This window comes from Diabrotica undecimpunctata, chromosome 4, assembly GCF_040954645.1.
Source record: "Diabrotica undecimpunctata isolate CICGRU chromosome 4, icDiaUnde3, whole genome shotgun sequence".
Lineage (NCBI taxonomy): Eukaryota > Metazoa > Arthropoda > Insecta > Coleoptera > Chrysomelidae > Diabrotica > Diabrotica undecimpunctata.
Genome location: NC_092806.1, coordinates 139,476,348 through 139,496,767, shown reverse-complemented (window position 1 = coordinate 139,496,767; position 20,420 = coordinate 139,476,348). Strand labels below are relative to the sequence as shown.

The 20,420-nt window shown below is 32.3% G+C and overlaps 1 protein-coding gene across 3 annotated transcripts in view; it reads right to left on the bottom strand.

The window, feature by feature from the left end:
- Nucleotides 1-20,420, bottom strand: part of sdt (MAGUK p55 family member stardust) — a 419,055-nt gene that overhangs the window by 375,728 nt on the left and 22,907 nt on the right. Inside the window, exon 1 of one of the 3 annotated variants that reach the window (XM_072530398.1) lies at nt 3,600-3,843. The exons of the other annotated variants lie outside the window; for them this stretch is intronic. The gene's annotated coding sequence lies outside the window, so the exon portion shown is untranslated. Of the gene's footprint in view, nt 1-3,599; nt 3,844-20,420 lie in introns of those variants that run through there. 3 annotated transcript variants of the gene reach the window in all.

Sequence of the window (20,420 nt, the reverse complement as noted above, 5' to 3'; positions counted from 1 at the left end):
ATGGGTTTGCTTACTATAGGTATATAATATTATTATCGGAAAAACTCGACAAATACCTAGCTATTGGACTACAAAAATATTTACGTGAAGAAGTTTAGAAATTTTTTTTTAAATATCAGATTCAGATCCTCCAGATCCTCCAGAGCTCAACAGATCTAGGGATTACAAAAATTAGTTGTACATTTGCATGTATCATCTATATTTATTTTGAAGTTAAACCAACATTACTAGTAGCCCAGTCTGGTTATGCAAAAATTATCGATTTCACGGCAAAATTTTTCGCAGATATCTGAAGCTTTTAAGACATAGGTGGGGGTTACTAGATGACGATTAGATAAAAAAGTACTCGTATTTTTACCTTACGTTTTTTTTAACAATAATGTATGGTCACAATTTGAATTTTTGTCGTTTAAGTTTTTTCACTTATATTTTACATAAAAAATATTAATCATTTTTTTTATCAAGAATATCTTTATTTTCCCTTTTTTTAAATTAAAATTGATAAATAATTTACGGAGATATTGGCAAAAAAGTAGTTTTTGCACTAATTTATAAATTATATTAATTTTTTTATTAACAAAATAAAATGTTATGAATACATTTGAACATCGAGGAATTACCGTGTTTTAAATTTTTGCGTAATCTCGGAAAATCCCGGAAAATTAACATTTTTTCATTTTATATCAATGATGTAATACTTAATACTTATATATTTTATAAATTAAATTTCAGGTAATTTTCAGGTAATTAAATTTCAGGGGATTTTCCGAGATTTCCCGGGAAGGGGGGTGAAAATTATGTCATCATTATTAATACTGCGACAGACTTTTGTAGCCATTTAAAAAAAAAAAGTAAGTTTTTACGGTGAATTTTAAATGGGCTCAATTTTTCCGAGGTTTCCCATATTTGCCGGCCAGTGAAAACTATGCAGTTATTCATATTTCGACGAGCTACCCCAGATTTAAAAAAAAAAGGCTTCTAGCTGCAATGTAAGCCGAGATAATGTAAGAGTTTTATAGAATCCTATGAAATTTGCTAATTGTGTCTAGCATCATTAATAGAGCAAGTTCAATAGTTTTCAACTTTTAAACTATTTGACTGATCGGGGGGAAATTTCGCACAAATTTAAAAGATAGTAATTCCTCGATGTTCAAATATATTAATAACATTTTATTTTGTTAGTAAATTTTATAAATTAGTGCAAAAAAACTGCTTTCTTACAAATATCTCCGTAAATTATTTATCAATTTTAATTTAAAAAACGGGAAAATAAAGACATTCTTGATATAAAAAAAATGATGATAAATATTGTTTATGTAAAATATAAGAGAAAAAAACTTTAAAAAATCACATTGTGACCATAAATTATTGTTTAAAAAAACGCAAAGTAAAAATACGAGTACCTTTTCATCTATTCGTCATCTAGTAACACAAAGTATAATGACTTTGGCTTAGCCAATTACCCAGGCTATTTGTGGCAAATTAGTTAATAATAAATTTACTGACATTTTACATTCTAAATATTAATTATGTTAACAAACATTTTTCTCTCAAATCTAAATAATATTTTTTTTATTTATTCTTTTTTTAGTTTTTTTTAATATTGTTATGGGATTTTTTTAATATAACTTTTTTTAATGATTTTTGTTCTACTTAATTTTTACGAGATTTTAATCTTTTTTTGATATATTTTTGTTATATAATTCATTTATTTATTCTATTTTTATTATTATTACTTATTTCTATTTTTTTTGTATGACATATTTACAATTTTTGATTTTATTACCTAAGCCTACTTAAAATTTAAATTTACAGGACGTTATATATTCGTAGATACATTTTAATGTCTGCTTGTTATTTGAAAAAATAATTGTAAGTATTTAAATTGACAGGTAAAGGACAATTTAGTTCAATTAGCCTTTCATCAAATATTTTCATACTTTATCTGTACTGTCCACACTCCTATATAATGCAGATCTCCCATTCTACCACATGAGCAATATGGGCTATCAGTGATACCTATGCTGTGTTTGTATGCAGGAGTGAGTGCGCGATTTGATTTTATTCTCTTTATTGTTTTTATAAATAACCTATTTGACTTTGATCTCTAATTGGAAATTGATGGTTGGCAATTTCTAAAATTTATTTCTGTTGTAGTTTGGTTGTATAAACATTGCCAACTTTGTTTGCAATTTTTTTACTGATTTACTGATATTATCTGTCTGTTACGGATACAAGAACGTTGTTTACATTATGTTTGGTTAAAGCTGCAGATTTAGCTAATGTGTCGAATTCTTCATTTCCTAATATTCCAGAGTGTCCTTTTATTCAACAATTAATAATTGAACTGCCCGAGGAAGTAATATCATAATGTATACTCTTGATTTCTCTTAATCTCTTAATTTACGGTTTTTTTATTTATTTTCAACAATAAAAAAGATTTACTAAACCCTGGCTATGCATTCACTTATGTCAACATAGGTTGATTTTTTTTCATAATTACGTTAAATCCAGAGGTAGCTATGAAAAAAAGACATCAAAACAATAATATTGTCCGTTAATGACAAATGTATTTTGTAGTAATGTAAAGCTTTTTGCCCATTCCACTTCTGGAATGGGTTTCTAACAGTCCCGACTTATCCCCAATAGAGACTTTGTGACGCGAAATGAAAAAAGCTGTGAGAAAACATCCTGCCAGGTACGTCAATGAATTGAAGCAAAAATTGCAAGACATATGGGATTTGTTTACATTAGAATTATGTCAGAACTTGGTAAAAACTATGCCTCGAAGTATTGTGGATGTCATTAAAAATAAAGGGGATGTAACTCAGTGGTAAACTTTCACTTTTTTTTTTGTTAATATGACATATTCTATGCGTTTTTTAAAATTTTTTAATTTAGTTTAATCAATAGTTTTCATTACGTTATAAAATATTTTGTATAATTAGAAAATTCAAAAATGTTGGATGTATTAAAACTTCTAAAATTTACGCGGCTCTTTAATTTTTGTTCTCTAAAATTTAATTTTCTTATCGATCTTTGGGCCAACTGATATCGGAAGGAGCTCGTATGTTTTAAAGCAAGTAATAAAGCTGCTAGTTCGGCAGTATATATTGAAGCTTCATTGGGCAATCGACATGATTCCTGATTCTTTGTAATCAGAATTCAAACATTTTTACATGAAATTTAGACAAACAGATCAGACAGAGCTCAACAGATCCAGGGATTACAAAAATTAGTTGCATATTTACATGTATCATTTTAAAACGCAAGCATTTAAATAATGTTTATTTTGATGTTTAACCTAGTAACAACAAAAATTTTCATCCTCAAAAATGCATTAAACAAATCATTCTGGATATTAGAGCGATAATAAAATATACTTATTAAAGTGGTTGAATTATTTTACATTTATATTTTTAATTTGATTTCGTAGCAAATATTTAAACAGGCGATTTAAAATTCTAAATAGTAAAGAAAACAAATCTACATAGCAACAATCAACCAGTCTAACAACATTGCCAACATTTTTCCTGTTGATATTCGACCCAGCCTCCGCAAAACTGAAGCACAATCTTTACTTGAAGCATACTTCTCACCTCTATCTCAATATCAACAACAGCAAATGAAAAGATTCCTGATACTCCGTGAGAAAGTCGAATCCTGCTAACTCAGACACAAAACCTAAACACTTAACACATCATATAAGGTTCACGCTTTAAAACACTGTTTTAGTTTTAATTCACAAAAGACTTGGTAAGTATTGTCCACCAAAATCGGTCACTGGCCACGTAAATCGAACGACCCGCGACGATAGTATCAGTATGTAACCGCGAAAGTCACTGTAGACGTAGCCGCGACTCCACTCGCAGGTATTTCCTACCTTTTCGTGAGTAAATGTTGTAAGAGGTGAACAGTGTTGTCGGCGTTATGAATTAAATATCCTCAATTACAGAATGGTCAACTTTATCGACCATTCAAATTGGTGGGACGAAGAGAAACAACTAATAAGTTTTATAGAGTTTTAAGCACTTGTTTATTATTTAGGTACTGTTTATTCTAGATAATCTAACTTATTAACGCGATATTAAAGGCAGCAGAATTTAAAAAAATAGAGACACTCGCGTTCATACGGTATTCATTCATCTTGAGAAAGCAATATGATAGAGAAAGGAGATTAATTAGAACAAGGAAGCGAGGAAATACCAAGAAATCGACAGAGAAATGAATTGAGGAGAGCCAAAGAGATATGGATGCAAGAACAATGTAAATTAATCGAGGAGCTTCAAATAAAACATCCACCTAAAGATTCGAGAAGCCACTGGTCAATACAAGAGGCGACTCACAACCCTCCTCATGGATAAAGACGGGAACCTGGCGACGACATTTGAAGAGAATATGGTGACCTGGAAAATGTATATCGAAAAACTTTTCCAAAACTACCGAGACCACCCTCCAGAAATTGCATGACTAGTCCGTCAATATTAGAGAGTGGGGTGTAGAAAAGATAAAGCTACAGGTCCGGATGAAATACCTGCCAAACGTATGAAGGTGATCGGTGAAGTGAGTACACAGAAGTTAAGTTCAAAGCCATCTACGCTTCAGGTAACATTCCAGAGGAATAGCTCTTATTAACATTTGTAGCACAAAGAAGCTATCTGCGAAAGCGTGCGAGGAGTTCCGGACCATCAGCTTTACGACTCGTGTATTTAAGATTTTTCTTAAAATTATGTATGCCAGGATTTACAACAAATGCAAATTGCTTTATGCTGTAGGCCAAAGCGTTTGCTCGCTTGTTCAGGTGATTGCAAATGATAATCATACGAGGAGTGAAACAGAGCTGTGTGCTCTCGCGGACTCATATATACTTTAATATATACTCTAAAGAAATTTTCACTGAAGCCCTCTCGAACCTAGAGGTAGGAATTCAAATTAACGGAGAAAACATCAACAATCTCCTCTATGTCGACGACACTCTGCTAGTACTAACGAATCTAATGATCTACTGATTGAATATGGCCCTTATCAAGGCCATATTTAATCAATTCTATGAGTACTCTCTGGTCCTGGAGTCTTTCTATTTTTCATTACGTGTTTTTTTTATTTCTTCTGCCGTTATTCCAGTTTCTTCGAAGTATTGAAGTAGATAATCAGCTTAGAGTCATCCACCGCATGAATAATGAGCGAGTGAAAAACTCATAAAATATTAAGGTATGTACAAACATACTCTAAATATCGTCTCGAACCTCGTCGTGTTCAGCGACCCGATCAACAAAATTTCGCGACGTTGTTGCAGGAGGCCTTGAAATAAGCAACGAATTGTAAGCTCTGTACTTGGTACCAAACATTTTGTCGTTTCATCAGTAATCGCGTTGCATCTTTAATAAAGACGTTGCTGCAACAGCATATATTCTTTTGCATAATCATCATCATCTGTGACCACTGACAGCTCTCGGAGGGCCATGGTCGCCCGTTGAGGTTTCTAAAATCTAAAGTTTTACATGGTCTGGAGGCCAGTCACACGCATAACTCCTTAAAAAGTCCAGCGTTTCTTATCTAAAATCGTTACTTTCTGGTTTGTCTTCTTTGAGAAGATCATTTCAGTGTCATGTTTATTTTGCTTCCTTGACTATAGTTGACCACGTTTTTCTTTTCTTTGCTTGTTTTTCCCATTCTCGTAATCCAATTTTTGTTTAAATCTGGGTAATACCATGAATCCGTTTCTTTCTGTGCTAAAGTATCATGTTTTCCTAGCAAACTGTACTATTTGGGTATAAACACTAAAATAATCACATAATTATCTTTGATGGTAAAATCTAATAACATATATATTAAATATTTTGCAATAACGGCAGGTGTCAAAGGGTAGTCAATAAATGAAGTAATTTTCTCCCAATTCTGGATAATTTAATCTATAAATCCCAATCATCTATAATTTAATTGAAATTCTGCTAAATAGAAAAATTTTAAAATAGAAAAACACCGGGAGATGACAGAATATCGAACAAACTCATAAAGTACGGAGGACCAGATCTGACCAAACAACTATTAAAACTATGCCAAAAAATATTAGAACAAAATAGAATTCCTCCAAGAATGGAGACAATTCGGACCCAAAAAATTACAGAAGAATTAATTTATTAAACACAACACTAAAAGTAACAAAGTGGTAATAAAAAAACTGAACGAAATTATAACATTAGCAGAAAAACAACAAGGTTTTATGTCGGGAATATCATTCACTGACGATATATTTATAATGAGATAAGTGCAAGAGAAATCATTAGAATACAACAAACCGGCATATCTGTGTTTCGTGGAACTTAAGAAGGCGTTTGACAGGATAAAATTCAAGGTCGTTATCCACTCATTATACGCAAGAAAGATAGCTCTAGAAATAATCAAATCAATCAAAAATATCTAGCAAAATAAAATGAAAAGTAGAAGAATAACAATGGGATAAGACAAGGTGATTTCCTGGGTTCTTTATTGATTAACCTAATCATGGATGTAATAATAAAGAAAGTAAGAACTAAAAAAGGATACCAAATGGAAGAAAAACAACTTAAAATAATCTGCTATGCAGTCGACGCAATACTACTCCCTCAAAGTGAAGATGATTGACAACGTATGTTGCACCAATTTAATATAACTGAGAGAAAATTTAACATGTTAATTTTTCCAAAAAAGACAGCAAATTTACTAAGATGTAAATTAGAGGTGGATGATCAGATAATAAAACAGGTTATGGAGTTTAAGTCTCTAGGCATAACACTATCTAGCTACGGAAAGTTCGAAACAGAAGTGAAAGATCAAGTGAATAGAGCAAGCAGAGCCGCTGGTTGCCTGAATGAAAGAATATGGGGAAATAAAAATGTGGGGAAAGAAATAAAAGCAGAATTTACACAACAGTCATTAGACCAATAATTATATACAAGTACGTGCAGAAACACGACCTGGTATAGAGAGGATAAAACGAATGTTAAAAACAGCAGAGATGAAAACTCTTAGACAAATTGATGGTAAGACATTCTTGGTTGCTGAATAACAAATGATCTTGACCACGAGGTCGAAATATGCTAGGTCCGCATTTCAACGAATGAAAAAATTCCTAATAAACTCTACGTTATTGTTGGATATCCGATACCAATTTGTAAAAACGTCCATATTGCTATACGGAGTGGAAACATGAACTCTTGGAATTACAAGTATGAGGCGAATAGAAGCCTTTGAGATGTGAGTTTTTCGAAGGATGCTGAAGATCTCTTGGACAGAGTACGTGGTGCTAAGAAGAATGGGTACTGAGAGAGAACTCCTAAATATTGTAAAAAACGAGTTATCTAGGACATATTTCCAGAGGACAAAAATACAACTTCCTACGACTTATAATGGAAGGGAAAGTGGAACGAAGAAGAGGTCCAAGAAGAAGAAAATGCTCCTGGTTGAAGAATGTAAAAGACTGGAAAGGCATGGACACACATTTGATACTAAGAACACTTCAAGATAGAGAGCAATTTGCTGTAGTTATAGCCAACCTTCAGTAATGGAGAAGGCACCTTAAGAGAAGACACTATGGGACACAGCTAGAAGTATAGATATACGACGTATATGCAAGGTGGAAAACATCAAGGACTAAGTAAGAAATAGAGGAGTATAATATAACGGCGATGTAAGCCGAATGACAATACATAGAGTAGTAAAGACTCAGTAGGAAAACGATCAATATGAACATCACGAAAACGATGAAACGACAACTTACTGGAGGCTCGGTGAAAAACAGACAGAGTCAATAAAAAGAAGAAGAAGAAAGAAGGGGAAGAAGAAATTCTACGTAAGTATTTATATGTAGTATATATTATACCTTAAAATTGTTTGTGGGTCAAATCAGATCATATGAGTTATTAATTTGTAAGCTACTTTTAGTAATTATTCAAGTTTTCGGTTAACGTCTGGCATTTTGGTAATTAAAGACTAAATGTTCTCAAGTTTCCATTTCTCCACAGTCACATTATCGAGAATTAACTAATCCAATTTTAATTTTTTTTTCAAGATACAGATCATGGTGCGATCTCATTCTATTTATAGGTGTCAGCATCTATAATAAGTTAAGCCCTTTTTTACTATAATATGCGGACAATCTGGTTATTCTGGAGTCACTCACAATATCACCTTAATAAAAATCTTGGATTTGAAGATTTTTGAAAAACCAAGAATAAAAACCACTGGATTGGTTTTGACAAAAACCAATGGCGATAGAGTAAAATTAACAATAATAATGTCATGAATGTATTTAGAATAATTAAGTGTTGTGGATGTAAAGTAATTTTTAAATTTTAAACATAGAAATAGGTTTTTTATATTGAACAAAGATGACAGACTGTGATAAATTTTATCAACATTACATTACATCATTGATGTAACCTAAAAAACCTCTTTAAGTTTCTCCCTGATGAAGGACATAACCTATGTCCGAAAGCTTGGAATAAAAATTTACAAGAGTACACGTTTCATGTTTTATTGCTGCAAACCCAATATTTAATGTTTACTTTATATACACATATATATATATATATATATATATATATATATATATATATATATATATATATATAATGTGCTGATACAGTTCAAATTCACGTCAATCATTAAAAGACACTTATCTCAACTTTAAATAAAATTAAATCATAACTTAATAAAATAATCCTTTTGATTACCTTACATTTTTTTCTAGACTTGTCAACGCCGCAGCTCACCTTTCCATTAATACCTGTTTAACTAGTGCGATAGCTCGCAAGCAACGAGCAACGAATCGGTACGATCTCACCAATTTAATTAGTCACTCATTAAGCGGTACTCTTACCAATTACATAACACAATAGCGAAAGAAACACAGTTCTCATCTTTATTAGGCGGATCTCATATCTGAGAATAAAAATAGAATTTGATATTGCAATAAGAATATAGCGGCATATATCATCGTGAAAACTTATATTGCTTATACACTTCAATATATTTTATCTAAGACTAATGTAATATGAATATTATGCGACTTGTAGTTTTGACAGTATAATGCCATCCATATATAATTCCTTTAGGCAAAAATGATGAGGGATTAAAGATCCTTGAAGACCCTTAAAGACTTGGTACGTTGGAAGAACTCCCAAAAATTTTTGTACACATCTGGACGTCGAGAGTAGCACAGTTTTCTGCATGGCTTATACAGGTGTTCACTTAGATCTAGCTGTTTTATATTTTCTATGAGGATTTTCAAAATAACTCCAGTGGTACTTTCGGGTAGCGTGTAGGAACTTCTTTGGATAGTCTTATCAGAGAAAATGAATCAATTCCTGCAATCCGCAGATTCCAGGTGTTTCATGGCCCGGGAAACTAGTACCTAATAGGAGACAGTATATAATAGGAGAGTTCAACGTTAAGATCGGACAACGACTTGGTTAACTTCCTACAAGCCCACAAATACTATGCAATGAACACATTCTATAAGAAAAAACCTCAAAGAAAGTGGACGTGGCTATCCCTAGACGAAAAAACTCAGAACGAAATAGATTACATAGGTGTAACAAAACAGATATCATACAGGACGTAACAGTAATAAATACGGCGTCAGTAAGTAGCGATTACCGAATGGTTAGAGCCAAATTAGAGATAAAACATAATAAAAATAGAAATAAATTTAGAAAGACTTGGAATATAGACACAAATAAACTAAAATCTAATACAGAACAATGTAAAAGCAAGTTAAAACCCGCAAAAGTATTAAATCTAGATAAACTTAGCCTAAATGAAATCAATGAATTCATAACAAAAGAACTATTCAAGCTCAGAAGTGACAACCGCTAACAGGAAACGGAAATCCAAAATAAGTGTCGAATCACAAAACATGCTGAAACAAAGAAAAGTTCTTCTGAGACAAAACAAAAGAGACACTGCAGAATTTAAGGAACATAATCGAGTAATAAGAAAACATATAAAAGACGACATTAAAAAACATCAACAAGACCGTATAGAGCAAGTTATAGAAAAAAACCGAAGTCTCAAAAATGCACCAAACCGAAACTAAAATGATCCCCCTAACTCCTCAAAGTAAAACTTGAAAAGGCAGATAACAAATGTCAACTTAGAAGTAATGCCCGAAATATAAGCCATGAAGAAATAGAAAGAGCAGAAATAAAAAGGAATAAAGCTCCTGGAAGCGATGGAATCCTAGCAGAAATGCTGAAGGAAGGCGGAGAAGAAGCCATCACATATCTAAAAATACTATTTAATAAATATCTATTCGAAGGCAACATACCCGAACAATGGAATACTGCTAAAATAATACTAATACACAAAAAGGGAGACACCACAGACCTGAAAAATTATCGACCAATTTCACTTCTTTCACAACTTTACAAAACCTTTACAAAGATTATTACAAACAGGTTAACAATTAAATTTGACCAATATCAACCAGTAGAACAAGTCGGATTTACAAAAGGGTACAGCATCTGTGACCATCTATATACTTTGAAAATCCTAACAGAAAAGGCTAACGAATAAAATCTCCCATTATGTCTGGCTTTTATAGATTGATAGCGATTGATATGAAAAAGCTTTTAATAGCGTAGAACTGTGGGCAATAGAAGAAACATTAATCAACAACCGGATCGGCTCCAGGTACAGAATATTAATACATAATATTTACGAACAAGTTGAAATGATAGTGACGTTGGGTAATGGAATCGAAACAAGACCAGTAAAAATCAACCGAGGTGTAAGACAAGGAGACACAATATCTCCAAAATTATTTACAGCTGCTATAGAAGATATCTGGAAAGTCAATAGACTGGGAAAATAAGGGAATCCCTATTAACGGAAGATACTTGAACCATCTTAGATATGCAGATGATGTAGTACTAATAGCCGACACGTGGAATGCACTGAATACGATTATTGAGGAGCTACACACAGAATCCCTAAAAAAAGGACTGAAAATGTAAAACTAAACTAATGTCAAACAAAGATGACAAACCTATTATAAACATTCAAGTGACAGAGATAGAACACGTAGAGGAATATACATATCTGGGTCAAAATGTCAAGGAAAGAAAATCAGACTACCGAAATAAGCAGACGTGTAAAAATGGAATGGGCAGCATTCGAAAGACTCTCGTACGTACTTAAAAATAAAAATATACCTCAAAGACTGCGAACCAAAGTGTTTAATTCCTGTATCCTACCTGTACTTACATATGGAGCTCAAACCTGGACATTCACTAAAATAAACATAGAGAAGATCAGAAAAACTAAGAGAGCTATGGAACGATAGATGCTGGGTATCTCACTCAAAGACCATAAAACCAATGAAGATATTCGTAATAGAACAAAAGTAAAAGATGCTGTCGAATAGGCAGCTAAACTGAAATTAAAATGGGCTGAACATAACGAACGTCTTAAGGATAGCCGATGGAATAAAGAAATCGGGAATTGGCGGCCATATGAAGCCAAAAGACCACGAGGAAGACCGCAAATGCAATGGAGCGACGATATTAAAAGAACTGCAGGACCAATGTGGAAACATCTAACAAACAACAGAGATGAATCGCGAGAATTAGGAGAGGCCTATATTCGGCAATCCGAATATAGGCCTCTTTTAAAAAAAAGTACCTAGAATAATAGGTACTGCCTAGGTACTTTCCATTCTCCATTGTCTCCTTATTTGTATTTTTAGTACTTTGTACTTAACGATCTTTTCGATGTATTTAACACGCGGATTATTGTTGTTAGGTATCGTCACATCACTTAGTGTTGTTTGCCTAGTAAGCTTATTAACTAATTAAAGATCTGGTCTATTATGTGCCACTGGTTGGTTTGTGAGCACAGTGCGGTTCCAGTGTAGCTTTTAATTGTTGTTTTCAAGCACTCTGTTAGGGTCGTATTTATAACAAGGAGAATGGTCGGTTTGAAGAAGTCCCAGTTTGTTAGTTAGTTATTGGTGGATAATTTTTCCTACCGAGCTATGGCGTTCTTTATAGTCAGTACTGAACGCCTGGCAGCCACTGGTAAGATGTTGGATGGTTTCTTGGGCTTGAAGTCCGTATCGACATTTGCCATTTTGCAAATTTTATCCAAATTTTATTATTATTATTGTTATTATTATTATATATTATATTTTAATTTAATTTAATTTGCAATCCACCAAGATATTAATAATTTTAAAGAATCCAAACAATATTTTCTCCCTTATCATAACCACAAAGTAAATTCTACTCTCAAATATTATAAATTATCCTTAATATTCAATAAATTAGACCCCATACTGAAAATAATTCTGATATTGCTGCTCGAATTTACTGATCAAATTAATTCTTTGTGAATTCGAGATTTCTCATTACCTCAAGTATTTCTTATAAGGGTGGCGTCATACACCAGTCGAAGCTTGTTTTTTTTCTTTTGATGATTAAATTAGGCAATACAATAAAATTAAACAGACCATCCTGCCATTTTAGCGATATTTCCAATAATCATTCGGTTTTAATAGACTTTTGACGAACAAATCAGTTTTTTATTTGTTTGTTGATTAAAGTTATCTAGACTTTTCTGAAATAAAAACATACAGCTAACTAGTCAATAAGATGGTAAAAGTACTGAATTAATATAATTTTATAATTATTAAGCCTTCCCGAATTTTTCACGTTCCTTTGTGTTTATGCTATATATTTTCTTGTAGTGTTTCTACATTATTTACTATAAGTATTTATTAGAAATCAACCACAACTTTAATCAAAAAGCTTGATGGGGTTAAAAGTCTTTATCTAGATATATTTATCACTATTATTAGTTCGTCAGATAGAACTAACTGGTAAAGACGAAATAAAGGATATATCCCTTCGTACCTTCTTCTTCTTCTTTCTCAGCTTTTCCCTTTTCAGGTGTACTGTTCCCTACTCTTGTTCATCGGTTCTTCTTTACCTAAACCTTCCTCTCTTAAGTCTTCTACCACACAGTCCTTCCATCTTCTCCTCGGTTTTCCTCTATCTCTAGTTCCATCAACAGCTCTATCGTTCATCCCACATAGTTTTCATTTCTTCATCCGAAATGAAGAAACCATTGCAGCCGTTGTTTTTGAATCTTTTTGAGACTGAGTTACCCCAGCTCTTTTCCTTATCAAGTCGTTCCTGATCCTGTCCCTTCTAGTGATACCTAACGTCCACCGTAAAATTTTAATTTCAGCTACCTCCATCTTGAATCTTCTGTACAGGCCACACTTTACCGCCGTACACCAACGCAGGTCTCATGTCACTGTTATATATCTTTCCTTTCAGCCCTTTCCAGATTTTCAATCACAAAGTACCCCGCTTATTCGCTTTCAGTTAAATCAACCAGCCTATATTGTTTATTCTATAGGCAATATCTCGATCTAGTGTCCCATTTTCTGTTATGTAGGAACCAAGGTACCTAAATTCTTGTAATTTTTCTAGTTTTTTTCCAAGTAATACTTTGTCCCCAACCATTCCTCTACCTTCTAGCCATAAATACTCTGTTTTCGTCCTGATAATTCGTAGTCCCTTTCCAACCCTCCAACTTTTACTCTAACATACCTAATCTTTTTGCTGATATCATGACCAAGGAGCCCTCTACCTTACTTTCTCAGAGTAAGATTAAACATAAAGGGACTCAGAAAAGAGCCTTGATGCAAAGCAACTTTCACTGTAAAACTTTCGGTCAGTCCAACACAAGTCCATACTTTTGATCCATACGCTTCCTCATACATATCCTTCAAGAGCCTTACGTACTTCTCAGGAACACGTTTCTCTCTCATATATCTCGATAGCTCTTGTCTAGGGACTGTATCGTATGCCTCCTCAAGATCTATAAATACCTAATGTAGCTTTCTTGTCTTCTCGCCGTATTTCGGCAATCCGTTTTCAGCAAACAAGGCATCCCTTGTCCTCCTTCCTGGCATAAACCTGACGAGCTAATAATAGCGATATACATATAATAGAATGGCAGGCAATATTTTATAGAGTGAATTCCCATTGTACAATTTTTAGTGAGTCGGTTAAAATAAACAATTACTATGACACTATTATCCATAATATAAAGTGGAAAGATGGAATTAATAGTACAGAATTGAGAAAGAATCAGGAACACGATAAATTGATCTATAAAATGTAATTGATGGTATGTAGTCAGTTATTTCAATACTGATATTTAGGAATGTAATAAAGTTATTGGTACAGTTACTAGAGAATTACTAAGTTTGTGTTTAAATGTTAAGATCTATCATATTATATATTGTTTAGTATGTTGCAGTAGATATTACTTAAATGATTGGTGTCTGTCTTATAATTGATAGATTCAGGAGTTTTATTAATGTGTACCATTTCAAGGAAAAGCCGATTTTTATAATTATCAACTTGTTCCAAGATTTTTACATTATTAAAGTCAAAGTTATGTCCTGTCTTCAAGTGGTGGTCCACTAAGGCACAAGAGTTTTTGCGTATGTTACAGTCACTTTTGTGTTGAGTGACACGTTGTTTAAGCCACTATTGACTTTGACCAATATAACAACTTTGACATTGACTGCAATTTATTCTATAAATTATATTACTCATTAATGAATTTGGAGTTTTAGCTTTTATTTTTGAGAATAACCTTGAGTTTAGAAGTGGATTGTATTTAATTAATTTAATGTTCGGAAATGTTTTGAAAAGTGGGACACTTTGGTCTATTAAATTTTTTATGAAAGGTATTTTTTATATGAAACTGGTTGTGGATTATTTATTAAAGCTCTATTGTAAAAGTTAGTGTTATAAATAAGTTTTTTTAATATATGTGTTGCAGTTTCGCAACTGTTAATAAACATTTATTAAATATTAAGACTTTATGGTAGTTTTGATTCTCCCCGTATATCAAGATTTCATGTATAAGGGTGCATCTGGGTTAAAAACTACATGCTACGAGACGGGCAATCTGCAAAATGACACAGATGTGTATTCGAGATAAGCGATGCATCTACACAATCAGAGTCGAGTTTTATCTCTCAAACCACACACATGTGTGTGCGTTTGGGTTAAGAGTACCTTAAGACGACACTTGCCAGCGGTCCTTTGACCGAGGAAGTCGGTTTGATGCAGAAAAGTTGAAATTAGAAATTTTGTGGTTCCTGGTGTACGTCGATGAAGACGTCGTTGGACAGCGGTTGGTGCTGTGATTTATGGGGTAAGCTACAATACACCATAATTTTGTTGCTGCATATATCAAGTACGTTTACTTGGTATATAGATGTCATATTTGCTTCGAACTTTTATCTGTTGTGCCGCGATCGCGATTGAACTTGATTGAGAACATTTTATTACCTTTATGTAGATTTGTATATTTTTCATATTATAATATTTTCACTATTCTTTTTGTATATATATCACAGTGTTGTGTATTTTATTACCTAATATTAACTCATAATGTGTATTATGAGTATACTTTTGCATTGAGTTTAATAATTTGTTTTTATATGACATATATATTCATATTTTTTATTTTTTGTATATTATTTCTATCTATAACGTGGTATATATACAATCGACAGTTTTGTTTTGTTTATGGTTCTCTTTTTGTGTGTCGTATTGACTAATATTTAAGTTTGTACTACATATATTCTTCTTCTTTAAGGTAATATATTCTTTTTTATTTATAATTGTAGGTATATTGGGTTATGTATATTTATGGTTTATTTCACCTCTTTTTAAAATAGAGTTTTATACAGTCCACTTGCTTTCATTTCTTTTATTTTAATATACATACCCAATCTAAAAAGGGGGAAACCAGCGTGTTCTAGATTGAACAAAATATCTTCTCTCCCCCTTCAGGATGACCAAAATTGTTATATTGAGGTCATCGTATGTGCAGAACGCAACATAATGGTCCTTCGAGCCGGATTTTCTTCTTCTTTTTCTGTTTTTTTGTGTGTTTAGGGTTCTCTGATAGTAGATACCTTTTTTCCATGTTATTTTTCATGTGTAGTTGCGGTTTCCTTGTGGTAGGAGCCTTGTCGGTTATGATAACCAGCTAATATGTCGTTGCTTACGGTTTCCTTATGGTAGGGACCTTATCAATTATGATAACAATTTTATTTGTCTTGCTCACTGGTTCCTTATGGTAGGAGCCTAGTTGGTTGTGATAACTATTTTAAATAAGTTTTTTTAATATATGTTTTGGGTAGCCATTGTTTAAAAACATTTCAAAAAGTTTCTTTAAATTGACATCTAGGAAACTCCGATCACAGATTGTCGTTACACGATTTTTCATAGATATAATTGTGTTGAATTTTTGATTTCTAGGATGATTAGAATAATGATTTATAAATCTGCCGGATGCAGTATCTTTTTGATACCAATCTAATATGATTTTGTTATCATTAGTTCTTATGACTTTGGTATCTAGAAAAGGTATACTATTTTCATTTTCATATTCGACAGTGAATTGAATATTTTGATGGAGTGAATTAAAGATCGTTTGTACTGTCTGAATATGGTTGAATGGTACACTGCATATTATATCATCAACAAATTTATAAATAAATGCTAGTGAAAACGGCAATTTTGAGATTCCAAGGTCTAATAAATGGTCTAGGATAATTGTTGCTAAAATAGGACTAATAGGACTGCCCATTGGTGTTCCAAATATTTGTTTATAGAATTTATCACAAAAACAAAAATATGTGCGGTCAAATAAAAATGTTAATAATGACAGGAAGTCTTTCCTAGATAATGATGTGAATAGTTCTATTTTAGACCATTTTTCTTGTATGATTTCAATGACTAACTTTATTGGGATGTTTATTAAAGCTCTATTGTAAAAGTTAGTGTTATAAATAAGTTTTTTTAATATATGTTTTGGGTAGCCATTGTTTAAAAACATTTCAAAAAGTTTCTTTAAATTGACATCTAGGAAACTCCTAGATAATAAATAATCCACAACCAGTTTCATATAAAAAAATACTTTTCATAAAAAATTTAACAGACCAAATTGTCCCACTTTTCAAAACATTTCCGAACATTAAATTAATTTAATACAATCCACTTCTAAATTCAAGGTTATTCTCAAAAATAAAAGCTAAAAACTCCAAATTCATTAATGAGTAATATAATTTATAGAATAAATTGCAGTCAATGTCAAAGTTATTATATTGGTCAAAGTCAACAGTGGCTTAGACAAACTCAACACAAAAGTGACTGTAACATACGAAAAAACTCTTGTGCCTTAGTGGACCACCACTTAAAGACAGGACATAACTTTGACTTTACTAATGTAAAAATCTTGGAACAAGTTGATAATTATAAAAATCGGCTTTTCCTTGAAATGGTACACATTAATAAAACTCCTGAATCTATCAATTATAAGACAGACACCAATCATTTAAGTAATATCTACTGCAACATACTAAACAATATATAATATGATAGATCTTAACATTTAAACACAAACTTAGTAATTCTGTAGTAACTGTACCAATAATTTTATTACATTCCTAAATATCAGTATTGCAATAACTGACTACATACCATCAATTACATTTTATAGATCAATTTATCGTGTTCCTGATTCTTTCTCAATTCTGTACTATTAATTCCATCTTTCCACTTTATAATATGGATAATAGTGTCATAGTAATTGTTTATTTTAACGGACTCACTAAAAATTGTACAATGGGAATTCACTCTATAAAATATTGCGGTTACCATAACTCCTAAATAAAATCAAACAAATATGTCATTTATTTAGATATGCTAAAAAAATTTAAATTTTTATTCTTATAGTTGTAAGTATTAAAATATTCACTTTGTTTACACATAACAATTAATGATTCTAATAAATTTACAGTTTTCTCCTGAAGAAGTCACAAAATCGTGACGAAATATTGAGACTGAACAAATAGAGTTTTATTTCCTGACCGATTGCTGATACTATTAATCAATATTTAAAACAGTACGGTCGAAAAATAATTTGAAATATATATATATATATATATATATATATATATATATATATATATATATATATATATATATATATATATATACACTGGGGTTTCTTTTTTATGCCGATTATTTTTGTACGATTTTAAAGTTGTGCGGTTTGTATTTCATCCAAAAATATCTATTATTAACCATTCCCAGGGATTCCCTTGTTACATGATGTCCCTATTACATCATTGTGAGTTTCGCATTGAAAGGTATAACCTGTTCGTTTTAAAGTTGTTTGAAATTTTGCTGATTTCAAGTTGTAGTATAATAAGCAGAACGGTTTTCAGATTGAAAGATTTCAAGTGAGTATCGTAAAGTTTTATTTTTTATTAGAAGAGATTTTTGCCATCTCAATATCGTAAGTCTAATTTGTCTTTTTCTTACACCCGGGATGTAGGCTTGTATCATAGAGGTAGTACCTTTTATTGGAACGACCACATCGAGCGTCATAGACGGGAGATGGTTCTAGATAACTGGTCCTCATAAGACACCTAACTCTCACTTATGGCTCCACGTGCCACACTCCGGTCAACTGTATTGGTCTGCAGGCTAAACTAAGTGAGGGTAGCCAGATATGGCGAAAATTTCACCGAATGATTCCCTGATGAAGGGCAGCAGCGATCATCAGTACCAGCTCAAGGCGCAGAGGAAATGATCCTGGATCGGCTTGAAACTGGACTACCACAAGCATGACTGGATCAGTTTGAATGGTTGTGGTACTGCGATGGGGAAGGCAACGGAAAACCACCCCATAAGAATTTCCTAGAATAGTTATCATGGCAATACACTACGATAACAAAAACATTACTGATCATGGTGATCGGATCCCAAGACCCGGCAGGGGAGGACGCACACAAACAAATAGTAGGGCCTCCCTGGTCGTCAGCCAGCGAAATCCCTACGGCCTAAAAAAGGAAGCAAGTCCTCAACACCTAAGGATTGGAACTTGGAATGTACGAAGTATGTATTCTTACACTATTATGTGGATAGTACCACATCAATTTCTTTCATTTTCCACATCTATCAATTTTCATACCACTTATGATGTCATACATTCAACCTCAAACAGTAATTCCACTAATTTAATAACTCACTTGTTGTTTTTTCAATAATAGAGATTTGCAGATTTAAGAGAAAAAAATTTTTTTTATCATTTAAACAAATTTAATTTTAACTAAAGGTTCATTAATAAGATATTAGGTATTATTACAACAAAATAAAATTTTATAATTTAAAAAAAAATTACATTAGTCGCGGAACACACCCATACTTTGTCATATTTAGCTGTCTTCTTAAATTATATTCCTGTCACCTCAGCCAGTTGGTCTGTGTCGTCTTAACTGACAAGAACCACGTGTTAAAAACTGAGCAGGGAGACATGTAGCTCCCATGTAGCTCCTCAAGTATTAAATTTTATCCAATGTCATCGACCTAGAGTCAACATATAATTTAATTTTGGAAAGATGTAAACCCATATATGGATGTCATAGTAACAAATTCATTGTTAGCTTCAAGTACATAAGGCACTGAAGATGATCTGATTAGATTGAAAACGTTATGCTACTGTATAAATTTTGACGACACTTGTAAAAGTTTTAGCTACATGTTTTTTATATACCTAAATACAATGGTGAAGTGTTTTAACTTCTGTATGTTTTTTTAAAATGAACTATTCTTTTTTATTTGAATAAAACAAATAACATCTGCCTAGAATATTTATTAAGCCCCTCAAAACGCGGATATCCAGAAATTGTGCCACAAATATCGTACAAATCCAAATTTGCCACCACCCACTAACCAGTAGTAACGAATTAACGTCTAATAAAATTAAGAAGAGATTTAATTAGAGAAGAGATAGATAGGTGACGTCTAGTTATCAGACGTGCCGGATGATTCTAAGAAAATGTTTATGTGGAAATTGGTATTTGATTAGAAACAGAATGGAAAGTCTAATAGGAAACGGGAAGTTTCGAATTGGAATATTCCTTCTAGGCAACAAAGTTTCCTTGCTCTAATGTGATATGATCATTTTATTGTTAAACGTGATGGTGAACCAGAATATTTTATAAAGCGTGAAAATTACACATACCTACAGTAAAATTTCTTTTAATTAAAATACTTTTAACCGGGATACGGTGTAAGTGTAAACCAAACGTTTCGGAAAAATAAAAAAAATTAAGGTAGAGTAGAATTTGCTTTGGTTTGTCAGTGATTTAAAAAAAAAACAAACTGTACTCATATTTCTCGGCATAAGTAAAACTTCTATCATCATTGTTTCGGGCAAAGATGCCTACGTTTTATAAAAGGCAAAGAGGATTCATCCGTGCTGACTGAAGAGAAGAGCAACTTAAAGATGAAGTAAAAGCAGTACAAAATGTAATGAGCCTGAATGAAGCA